The sequence below is a fragment of the Festucalex cinctus genome, chromosome 2 (assembly GCF_051991245.1).
Source record: "Festucalex cinctus isolate MCC-2025b chromosome 2, RoL_Fcin_1.0, whole genome shotgun sequence".
NCBI classification, from domain to species: Eukaryota; Metazoa; Chordata; class Actinopteri; order Syngnathiformes; family Syngnathidae; genus Festucalex; species Festucalex cinctus.
The window spans coordinates 37,751,497-37,760,844 of NC_135412.1; positions in this window are offsets into that span (position 1 = coordinate 37,751,497).

The following is a 9,348-nucleotide window of genomic DNA, read 5'->3' on the forward strand; positions in this document are numbered from 1 at the left end:
ACAGTCCGGGCACGTCGCTTGTCTGGTCCTGTCTGCTGGGGGCGGGGCAGCGTCCATACGTGGATCTCTCTTCTGGCTGCGAAATGACGACATCGCTGAGAGGGTGGGAGACGGGAGAGCATCACGAGCCATTTCTCTGCTTTCGACTAGTGCAATCACATCATTCACCGGCTTACGCAGGACATCAGATATGCTCAGAGTGGCACGGCGTATGTCCGAGTCATAGATGCCATTGATCAAAACATCGCGGATGATGTGGTCAGTAAAGTCCACATCCCTCCCACCCTCGCACACTGTAGCGTAGGCGCATGTCTCCGCTTTCCCCCTCACTCTGGCAGCAAAGGCTCGGAACGTTTCATCACGTTCCTGGTGCAACTGAAGCAGCTCGGTACGTAGCACACAAGTAGCCACTGGGATGACAGCAAGTGAGCGCATGGCGGCGATGAGATCTGGCAAAGGCCTGGAAGCAGCATCGGGATTAGGCTTTCAATAGGCTGTCACCTAAGTTGGGCCCGGCACACTGAAACAGTTGGAAAGGGGCCTGTGCATCTCCTATGCCCGAGCCAGCGCGGAAGACTTCCCAGCGACGAGTGAACACGTTCCATTCCTCTATGGATACACCGATGTCTACTGTGGGTCGGGCAAGTTTCGGGCCTTGGAAAGTCGGCGCCTGAGCTGACGCCTGGGCAGGTGGGTTCTGATGCACAAAGCCATGGTTCGCCAACAGAGCAATGGCGAGGGCCTCAGACACATCGGCAGTGCTGAAAGCGCAGCTAGGGACGCAGCATTCAACGATGACCATGGCTCCTTCATGAAGAAACACACTCCTCAATGTCAATTATCATTTATTGACAGCGATGAAGGAGCCCTGCAGAGGCACAAACATATAATGGCTATACTTACATAAAACAGGTGGACAACATTAAGAATCACCACCTAACTGATAATCACACATGAAACATGTAGACTCACATGACCAACGTCAGCAGCTCAACGTAACATGAAATTGGCAGCACTGTAACAACGTCCTGTCGGCAGCACACCAACATGGAGAAATACCCCAGTGACCCCTAGTGGCCGGAGGAAACCTCTACAGTTACTAGTAACTAGTTACTGCCCAACACTACACATAGGGCCCTATTTTCCTGCCCAGTGCAAGTCCAGTTTACCTGTGCGTGTGGACGAAGTATTATTTCGTTTGGTGCTGGCGGTGTTCCCTAGTTGATTTGTTTGTCATCCCATGGAAGTGGCTCTGCTCGTTCCCTTTAAATTCCACAGAGAGAGAGTCGTGCAGTCTTCATGGCGTACAAAAATGTTATGGTGGGGGTGTGGTGGGTGGACCCAAAAACGGAGGAAACAGATTGACAGTCATATGAACAACTTTATTGATGAGACAGAACAGGGTAGGACGGGTCGTGACGGGGACAGACTGAGCAGGGCGTGGCATGTAGGCTTGGCGTGGCATGTAGGCTAGGCGTGGCAGGAAGATGGTATTTGGCGTAGGAATGGCGATGACACTAGGCATGGCAATGACACTGGGCGTAGGCGTGGCGATGACACTGGGCGTTGGCGTGGCGTGGATGACTGGAGAGACCTGCCGTGGCGCGGATGACTCGGGAGACCTGGCGTGGCGTGGCGTGGCGTGGCGTGGCGTGGATGACTCGGATACAAACATACAACCCTACAAACATGCAACGTGCAAGGAATAACATTGCTCCAACACCCGCGTGAGACAAACACCACTCCCTTATACCAACACTAATGACACTACAGGACACACCTGGGAGCCACAGCAGGCAGAGGGAACCAATCAGCAACACACACACACACAGGGAAGGGAAGACACAAGCAGGTGGACAAGGTTAACCATAACGAGACTAGGGAAAAACACAAGAACACCAGACAACCAACACAAAACAAAAACCCAACCCAAACAAAACTGAAACATGACACGAAAATACATTATCTGGAAAGTAACATAGATGTAATGTAACACATTCCTTTCCAGATATTGTCTTATTGCACTAAACCTCACTGTGTGCCGTGGTTAGGGATGGGACCAAACCTCACAGTGAAGTAATGGATGCCTAACCTTGTTCTGCAAGATTAATTCTTGCGATATTTGTGAGTTCACAAACTCCTGAGAATACACCTTGTACCGAGCCCGTTGTTTTCCACTGATCCGAACGACTGGTGGTTTGGACCACACACAGAGCGACATTGTGTTTGGGGGCGGGACATGCAGCTGTGACGAAACCAGGAAGCAAGCCGGAGCGAACAAATAAACTTAACATGGATGAATGGACGCTACAATTAATTCTGTTCTTGCAAAATTACTCACCATTCCCTTGTTGAATGTTGAATCGTGAGAGGCGCTTCCTGCATTTGTAGTTGGTAATGATGCTTGTGAAAATTAACTTGTTACAGTATTGTACTTTCTAGTTTATAAAAATATACACTTATGACATAATTAAACAGAATATAATTAACTAGAGATGCGAGCAGCTATAAAGGACCCTCGCAGCCTGGGCCATGTTGGGGGTACTTGCACGTTGGGGTACTGGCACATTGGAAGCAAAATTTCTTGGAAAATGGCATGACAAACCTTTATATGTGGGATTTTTTTTGTAAAGAGCAATGGGCTTTAGCGAATGTTAAGTTATGCAAAAATCAGCGTCCTTTTATATTTTTAGTCAATGAGTTGCCCTAATTGTATTTTTTTGGAAAAGTATATATACACATCATCGTTCGTTTTACTCATTGGACAATGTTGATTTTATTGTCCATAGAGGCTAACAAAAATAAATAAAACAAAATAAAAAGTACGTATGTTTGGATAGGTCTGATGCCAGTGAACATCTTGAGTGGTGGAAAGTAAAAGAATATTCATAAATGACTTAGTTATCACACTTACAATAAGTTTATAAATTTTGTACAAAATACCTTAAGTGGGGATTTTTTTTATGCCTCAAGGACTATGTGGCGCTGTATTTATAACTGAGTTTTATCAAAGGGATACCTTCAGGCCTTGACTACAAATATACATGTCAAGTTTGAAATTTTTTGGAGCATGTACCAGGGAGTTATTAAGCATATCTTTCATTCACGATACTGCTTTTAACGTCCATAGAGGCTATCAAAAATCAATAAAACTAAACAAAACATATGTATGTTTGGGTAGGTCTGATGCCAGTGAACATTTTGAGTGGCGGAAAGTAAAAGAATATTAATAAATGACTTAGTTATCGCACTTAGAATGAGTTTACAATTTTTGTAAAAATACCGTTCAGTGTTTTTTTTTTTTTTTTTTTTTAATGCATCAAGGGCTAGGTGGCGATGTATATATAACTGAATGTTGTCATAGAGATACCTTCAGGCCTTGACTATAAACATACATGGCAAGTTTGGGATTTTTTGGAGCATGTACCGGGGAGTTATTAAGCATATCCTTTTTCATTGTGAAAGGTGTTTACAATTTTTGTAAAAAAATACCCTAAGTGGGGTATTTTTTTTGTTATGCCTCAAGGGCGAGGTGGCGCTGTATATATAACTGAATGTTGTCATAGAGATACCTCCCGGCCCCTCGTGCGCCGCTACCCCCGGCCCCAGTTCGGGCGGCGGGCTCTCTGCGCCGCCGCCCTTGGCCTCTCGTCCGGCGGCGGGCTCTCTGCGGCCGCCACCCCCGGCCCCAGTTCGGGCGGCGGGCTCTCTGCGCCGCCGCCCTCGGCCTCTCGTCGGGCGGCAGGCTCTCTGCCGCCGTCGCCCCCGGCCCCTCGTCGGGCGGCCGCCGCCCCCGGCCCCTCGTCGGGCGGCTGCCGCCCCCGGCCCCTCGTCGGGCGGCTGCCGCCGCCCACGGCCACTCGTGGGCCGCCGCGCGCCCTGAGGCCGCCGCCCCCGGCCCCTCGTGGGGCGGCGCGCGCCCTGAGGACGCCGCCCCCGGCCCCTCGTCGGTCGCCCACCGCCCCAGGCCCCTCGTGGGCCACCGCCCCCGGCCCCTCGTCGGGACGCCGCCCTACCCAGCTCCTCGTCGGGCGGCCGCCGCCCCCAGCCCCTCGTCGGGCGGCCGCCGCCCCCGGCCCCTCGTGGGGCGGCGTGAGCCCTGATGACGGGGCCACCCGCTCCAGTTCGGGCGGCGGGCTCTCTGCGGCCGCCACCCCCGCCCCAGTTCGGGCGGCAGGCTCTCTGCGGCCGCCGCCCTCGGCCTCTCGTCCGGCGGCGGGCTCTCTGCGGCCGCCGCCCCCGGCCCCAGAAATCTCCTGCTGAATGAACAAATGGTCTGTTTACTTGTATTGTGTATTGTATGAGTTTTGTATTTTCAAATTGAATTTGTATTTAAAATGTTACATCAACCTGACAAGAAGATGGAGATGATGGAGATGGAGATGGTTATAATCTGGCATGTTGACATGTAAACGCTCATACATATGCAATGTGTCTTAAATATATGTATTGTATCATTATTATTATTATTATTATATTAATAATAATAGTAATAATAATAATAATAAGAATAATAATAATAATAATTTAATATATTATTATTATTATTATTATTATTATTATTATTGTTGTTGTTATTATTATTAGTAATAATAATAATAATAATAACAACAATAATAATATATTATGACATTTTCCATGATGTACTTTTTGTGTGCGAACTTCATGTCCAGTATATATATATATATATATATATATATATATATATATATATATATATATATATATATATATATGAATTTGGCCTGGGACGGTTTTTGAAAACCGTTAAAGACGATTGGTTCAACAGTTTCGGTTCGGCCCGTCTGTGTTCCGTTCGGTCACTTTCACACGACTTTTTTTTTTGTTGTTGTCTGTCCCCGTTCATGAGCACTAATCCAATATGGCGGCGTCCATGGTTACGGAGCGCGTCATGGCCATGCATCATATCCTTCCAGCGTGGCTGGTACATATTGCAGCGGGGCGGGTACAGCCTCGGAACAGCTATCAGTTAACATGCTAAAACACACCATGTTGTTGTGTAGCGTTTCGGCGGCGCGTTTGAAATATCAGAAATGGACTTGGAACGAAAATGTGTGGGGTGGCGTGGAATCGGGACAGAAAGGTGAAAAAAAAAAAGAAACATCCAAGTACTGGCGAGTCTATTTACTTGCTGTTGAACTGTATCGAGCGAACAGCAGTGTTTGTGTTGACTCGCAAAAGTGCTCTACAGAGCAAGATTTGTTACATAAAACGAACGTCAGAATTACAACTGGCTGGAAATCGTTATGTTCATGAATGAGTTGTGTGTTTTGTTTCAAACGGGATCTTGGTTTAACGCGATGATATTCGATGTTAGCATAGCACCACTTAAGTCTTGTAAAACTCATAGGCAGGTAAATCCCCCTCAAAATAACGGTGGAACGTCTGCAACTAAAGTGCATCTTGTCCGTTTCATTTGAAATCCAGTGTGGTGGTGTTTAGAGAACGTGAATGAAGAGATGAGGTGCACACTTCGACAAGCAGCTGAGCTCATTCACACATCACGTAGACACAACATTTTACTCTATCCATATTCGATATGACTTATTACAAATTCCTGTCTTATGTTCATCAACAAAAACTTATTTAATAATTTGGTCTTACAATTTGAATAGTATAATAATTACAATTTGATCTGAGAATAATTCAAAGATCAGTGTTTGAGCGAGTGTTTTAGTACTACTACTACTACTAATAGTAATATATTTTATTTATAACCCACTTTACATTTATAAAATAAATCTCAACATGCACAGTACTGGCAACAATAAAAGCAATGGAAGCACACAGTAAATAAAACGGTCAATTACAAATCAGAGTAAAAACATAAAAAATAAATAAAAATCAACCAGGAAAAGCTTTTTTAAACCTGTGCAGCTAAGGCACTTATAAGTCAAGAACCTCACAGCACACCAACAAAAAAATAAAAAAAATAAAAAGTTAGCATACTAAAATGATTATCTTAACTGTTTAGTCACAAATATACTTAGTGTGAAATCTGGCCTTATATAGTTGAACACAAAGCTGCATATTTGCAGGTAACCATGACTTTGTCAATTGTATGAATGGCAACAGAGGGACACACACAGGTTGCTTTTACCTTCAGTTATTGGTTATGCCTGCCACTATATGCCACTGGCATAAATTGAATAATAATTTAAATGATAATATAATAATAATAATAATAATAATAAATAAATGCCACTGTCATAAATTGAATAATTCAAATCCAACAACAATAATAATAATAATAATAATAGTAATAATAAATAAATTCATTAATTAATTTGCTGTGAATAATATACACTTTATTAACTCCATGACATATTAGATTTTTTTTTTTTTTAAGTCACTGCATACTGAACTGAACCGAAAACCGTCAGCACAAAACCGAAAATCGAACCGAACCGAGGATTTAGTGAACCGTTCCAGGCCTAATATATATATATATATATATATATATATATATATATATATATATATATATATATATATATATATATATATATATATATATGTATATATATATATAAGGCCAAGGTGGTGGCCTTAAAAAAAAAGGTTCAAGGCCAACCAATGGGCCCTGGAAAGGGGAGGAGCGCGGGTAAAGAAAATACCCTGGTGGCATTAAGTGACGGCAGTCACATTTATCAAATGACTCTCTTCCCGCCACTTTCGGCCAAAGTGGCTGTGGGTGAGACCTACATATTCCAGCACTTTGCCGAAGGGGGTGAGACAAGGTCCTTCTAACGCAGCCAAAAACACACATTTTTAAAGGGCCGCAGGTATGATAAGCTCTTGCCACTTTGCAGCGAGACTAAACATGTTTTGAAAATACAACATCTGGGAGTCACTTTGACCTACTCCAAAGAACATTCGTCATATGCCTAACTACTCTTTTCCTGTATCCACAATTTGTCATTCAAATATCTGCAACCACGTCTTGCCTATGCCAAACTGCATCACTTTTGCTAACCATGCTTGTTAAGTTAATTTTATGGTGCTCCATTAAGATATCTAGAATTTTATTAACTGGTACAATACAAGTACCACTGATTGTCACAGCCACCAAAGTGGGATGAAATTCATCGGCAGTTAAAGCTACTATATGGAGGATTTCTTAAAAAAATATCTTAACAATAGCTTTTTTATTTGACCATTTATGACTGAAACATTCGAATTAGTAGATCAACATCTTAGCTGTTCACAATGGGTACTCCTACAAGCCTCTGGCCAATATTATTTAGGAAGCGTCCGGTCTGAATCCTTCGAATTTCCCGCCCTCTGTCTGCGGGATGTGACGTCATGCACGTTCTCGTCAGTTGTTTCCTGTAGTCGCGAAGACGGAACTAGTACAGATTTTCGCTGCCCCAGACACCCGCTTTTACTCCGCGGAAGGCTGCTTAAAAAAAAATGAAAACAATGTCAAGTGCCACGAAAAATAAAAAATCTAAACTTGATAGTGACCGACGCCGGGCAAGAACGAGAGTGAACATTGGTTTGACATTTCAGCGGTGGAGAGAGTTGAGATCGGACTTGGATTAGAAAAGTGATTCACAGCTGGCTTTCTTTGTACTCCAAAAGGTAAGAAGCGAGTATCTTGACATTTAGAAAAAAAATGTGTTGTTTTCAAATAGCAGTAACCTCAAGATCGATCACTTCTCGGTCGTAACTATTGGGGTGAAAGTGAGGTGGACGGCAACATTTAGCGTGAAAGGGGCGGCAAAGTTGAATGAAATAGAACAGAATGACTTTATGAAGAACAGACGTTCCATTCCGCGGCGTTTCAATCAGGCTAAATGTCGCCTTATTTTCCTCCGTGAAAACAGCCTATTTTAGCTACATTATGCTGACGGAATGTGAACGGTACTACTGAATGGCGATAACATTCATGGCCGTATCACACAAGTAGTGAATGGGTCTATATGTTTTTCACAATCGTCAATTTCCATAAATGACAGCCCACCTTTCGGCTAATGCACAATGACGCTAGCCTGGGGGCGACATACACTAATAATGACTAGAATCAGGTTGACGTCCGTCGTGCGGGGTGACTACAATATGTAACTGCATATTAACATCGGAATGAGGTCCAATTAATTGACGTAATTTGCACATCGTTTTGGAGTACAGCACAGGACTGGACTTCGACCGACTAAAGCAATATGATCTGCACGTCCCGTGGACATCAATTGTTTAGTGGGGATCGAGAGTCTCATTCCGTGAAGTAGCCAGCTTTGTATAACATTACAAAGCTTCTTACCTCTGAAAACATAGTTTAATTGGATATGAAGAGCCCAGTCTTCAGTATTGAGGTCGTGCACGTACGAGTGCGCGCAGCGTGTACGAGCGTGCAGTTTGTTTTCGGCCACAGGTGGCAGTAGCGATTTGAAATTTTAAATCTTCCATATAGCTGCTTTAAATGTCTGATTCAGCTGTAATAAAAGGGATACTTTGATCATTGAGCAATTTTCAGCAATAAAATTATTTTGTCTAGAATATGATGATTTATTTTTAGTGTGCAATTAATACATTTTTTTTTGTTTAATCATGTTTGTAATTTTTGTCAATTGAAGATGTCACCTGTGCAGAGAATGGTTAATGACCAATCACGACTCACCTGTTTTCTGGATTTAATAATCAAACTGAGTCATGATTGGTCTTTGCCCAATTCCTTTGCTATCTATAAATGTTAAAATTCACTTGCTCTGCTTACCATGAATAGGTTCACGTGCCAGAAAAACTGGTGGATTGTCCAAAGGGTTATATGACAATTGAGGGACGCCTCAGTGAGGTAAGTTGCACATGTGCACATTCTCACATAGTTAACTCATTTTAATGTCTTTTTGGGATTATATTAGGCAGAGCCTGTTCAAATGGTCACAGCTCAGGGAGTCCATGACCCTATCAGAAACATCTTTATCAAACAAGTATGATATGATTCCTCAGTTCATCCTATTGCCAATCTTTGTAATGCCATGAGCTAACAAGGCTTTTTTTCTTTCTTTTTTTTTTAAATTTCTTTTTAATTGAATTTTCACAGAATCAAGAAATGGTTAAAGTGTCTCTGTGGAGAGAATCAGCCACAGAAAATGTAAATGTGGGCTGTATATACAGACTGACACACTTAAGGGGCAATAAAAACAGTTCTGCGTTTGCCCTTAACACATCAAGCCATACTGAAATGAAAGTGAGTTAAAGCTAGTAGTTTGGTTTAACACAACATATTTTGGCAAACTGGTTTATTCATTTATTTTTTGTTCGTCTATTCAACAGGGATGCTGTACAACAGAAGAAGTACTCATCTTGGGGCTTGATGAGGAGGGG